Here is a 3,785-nt window from a genome sequence, read left to right on the forward strand (position 1 = left end):
TTTACATTTACAATTTACAATTAACATCAAACTTTGTTTCAATTTTGCTAAAAGCACTCTGAGTTGGTGGATGAAATTGGAACGCAATTCAAACAAAATAGCAAAGGATGTTTAGAATTGCTCAAACACATCATTGAAAAATAATATGTTATGCTGAGAGCAATAGCTTTAATTTTAATTTATGAAAGAAAAATAAAACAAATTTTCTTATAACTTAGGAAAGCCATTTTTGCTTAATTGAATACAGAGCAAGTTATGGTTTTGTTAAAAATTTTCTTCTTTCTAGTGTTACGTCCCCACTGGGACAGAGCCTGCTTCTCAGCTTAATGTTCTTATGAGCACTTCCACAGTTATTAACTGAGAACTTACTTTGCCAATGACCATTTTTGCATGTATATACCTTTTACAGGGTCGAAGATACTCTATGCCCTGGGAAGTCGAGAAAATTTCCAACCCGAAAAGATCCTCGACCGGTGGGATTTGAACGATTTTGTTGAACATTGAGGAAATTTTGTCATTTTAACTAATAATGTTACAGAAACCTGCTTTCTTAGTAACAAAACCTGTAACAATCCTATTGTCGGACAGCCAGCGAGGTGATGGAATCGGATTGGATCATTTTTTTCTGTTCATTGCCTTCTTCAAAGGGGCCGCGGGGTGCGATCGGCATGAACGGGGAAACGTTGAGGGACCATTTTGATTGGAAGATTTATGAGCAGCCAGCGGAATTGGATTTAAATTGATTGCAATCGAATTTTCCGAAGGGCGAATCTTCTGATTGTTGAGCTTGATGGGAGTTTTTCTCGGGAAGTGGCTCACAGTGAGCTATTTTTCAATACCGGCAATTGAAGGTGAGCAGCGTTAAGAAAAATGTGCTCACCTGGGTGGATGCTTTGTTTCGTAGAATTAAAAATTCGAATTTAAGTATTAAATACGGATTGTCATTCGAAATTGTTTGAAAAGGGTTGAAAAATCGCAATATATCCTGTAGCTAAACTTGGTGAAAGATGTATGTCAAAGAAATAAAACAAGCCAAGATTACTAGGATCCTGCAATTTGTCAAGGTATCGAAAATAAATAAGGAACATTTAAGATGCTTGTTCTCCAAGCCCAATATATCCTTCGTTTCGAAATTTTCAGCAAAGCATAGATATTAAAGATAATTTGAGAGAGGACACGTTTTATTAGATATATTGTATTGAGAATGCAAAAAATTTGCTCACTCTCTTTATTTCAAATTTGCACGAAATGTGACTTTTATTTTAATGTTTGGGCAATTCATTAATTTATTGTGGAAAGACCTCAGACGGAAAATATATTGGAAAAATATCAACATTAATCGCTTGAAAAAGATTTTAAACTCTAGAACGAGCTACACACAAACTCACAAAAACTTAACCTATTTTTGAGGCTAACAAAAACAGTTAAAAATTCTGTATTTTACTCTTAATGCTTAAGAACCATTTCAAATAAGAAACACAGTTGAGAATATATAAACGTAAATTACTGATATTTTTCCGAAATCCTCCCACAGTTTTCTTACATATGTTAAAAGACATCTGTGGATAGTATTTCTTGCCCTGAAATAGGCAAGTCTACTATTTCCGTTTCCGTCTATAAAGTTTCACTGTCCGAACTTGAGCTATCGATCAGGTTTTATGTCGATTTTTATGACTCAATTTGAACAGCAAATATTCTGCATATTTAGGTATGTCTCAAAACCTTTTTGAGCGTTTTCTGCCATTTGCCTTTTCTCTCAACTAATTAAAAAAAAACAATTTATCGCTTTCGCTGATAATTTTCCAAATAAAGCACCGAACTTGTTCCCACTTTTCAAATCGCTCGGGACCAGACAGCTATTTTTCGACAACGATAATGCGCCAGCAGCTAACCATTAGAGCGCTTGAAATCGAGCTTACCCCACTAATTGATATTTGCTGTTTCACTGGAAGGCCCTTCGCACCTCACAATCGTCGTCCTCCTCACTGACTGTATTGAAGCAGAAAGGATCGCCGCAACGCTTTTGAGTGCACCGTCCGACGACGGGGTCTCCGACGATAATCGCGCTAATGATCCGAAGCGAACATGCCACATTTCGGGATCGGAATGTACCCACTCTCGAATGACTGGTTGCTCATTAGGGTGGTTCAAGATATTGTTTTTGCTCCACTTCATCCATTCGATTCTGGGTCAAATTTTGAAAGTCTCCCAAAATTTGAGTTTGATATAGAATAGGGCTTTCCTTAGTCGAGTGGTTAGAGTCCGCGGCTACAAAGCAAAGCCATGCTGAAGGTGTCTGGGTTCGATTCCCGGTCGGTCCAGGATCTTTTCGTATTGGAAATTTCCTTGACTTCCCTGGGCGTATCATCGTACCTGCCACACGATATACGAATGCGAAAATGGCAACTTTGGCAAAGAAAGCTCTCAGTTAATATCTGTGGAAGTGCTCAGAAGAACACTAAGCTGAGTAGCCGGCTCTGTCCCAGTGGGGACGTTAATGCCAAGTAGAAGAAGTTATAATTGAACTACCGCTGTAATAATATTTTGAACCACCCTACCACACATACCTACTTGCTGCAGGGAATGAATTTCACACCACCCAGCCATTTTGCAAAGATGCAGAGCTCCATTTCGGAAAGTGAGGCGTTCCCACCAGAGAGACCTCCAAATAATTGCTCGTCCAGGTACAAATCAAAAATTGTCCTCCCGTATGGTCCAACGACGACGACGATGACGACGACGACGGTTCTTTGTGAAACGGTGAAAATCTCCGGCTGGAGACGGTGTGGGAATAAACAAATTTGTGCAATCTCTGAAAATAATGGTAGCATGCAAATAGGCGTGAGCCGATGCTACTCGGCAGCCATAGGTGTAGTCAGGATTCCGAATAGGGGATGGCGAATTATTTCAAAAGTATTATTCTCCAAAATCTGTCATATTATAATTTTATACACTTTTCGAGCTCTTTGTGTATGGTTATTCTTATCTTCTGTAAGAAGCGTGACACTATGAAAGATGCGAACCCTATAAAGGTATGGTCTATTTTCATAAGAAAAAAAAATAAACTGTCAAATCAAATCACAATCAAATCTGAAATAACAAACCAACACCCCACCCCCAAAATTTGTGCATTTTGTCTCCCAGAAGCTACTCTGACAATGTGATCGGAATCTGTCAACTCGGAGGGAAGGCTAAACGAGCTTGAAGTTTGTATGGAGAAAATGTACTGAATTTACTGGACAAAATAGTACACATTTGAAATATATACAACGTGTAGAGTAAGGTGGGGCAAAAGTTCGACTTTCCAGGAAAACAATAGCAGTTAAAACAAAACAAATACTATACAGTGAACCTTCAATATATTGGCTATAATTTTGCCAAACAAACTGTCAAAATATTTACCCATTTTTAGTTATAACAGTTTCAAAATTGATTGTCTTAAACGAACTTTTACCCCACCGGTGGGGCAAGAGTTCGAATCTAGTGTGAGGCAAAAGTTCGCTGGCTAAAACACAAAATATCGATCCTTTAATGGTACGCATACTTTACACCAGCTGTAAACTTAAGTTTGCCGAAAAATACACACTTAATTTTCATAAAAAATAGCGTTAGCGTTAGCGTAGTTACGGTATACTTCGTAGAATGGATACTAGCAACATTCATGTTTCTTTTTAATAATCTCATCCTGACTACTTTCAGGAACAAGGCAGGGGAATATACCTTGTTCAAATCATAAACAAGAATACTAAAAGCATGAATATCACTATTCCCGGCCACGCCCATCT

The sequence above is a fragment of the Aedes aegypti genome, chromosome 3 (genome assembly GCF_002204515.2).
Source record: "Aedes aegypti strain LVP_AGWG chromosome 3, AaegL5.0 Primary Assembly, whole genome shotgun sequence".
Taxonomy (NCBI): domain Eukaryota; kingdom Metazoa; phylum Arthropoda; class Insecta; order Diptera; family Culicidae; genus Aedes; species Aedes aegypti.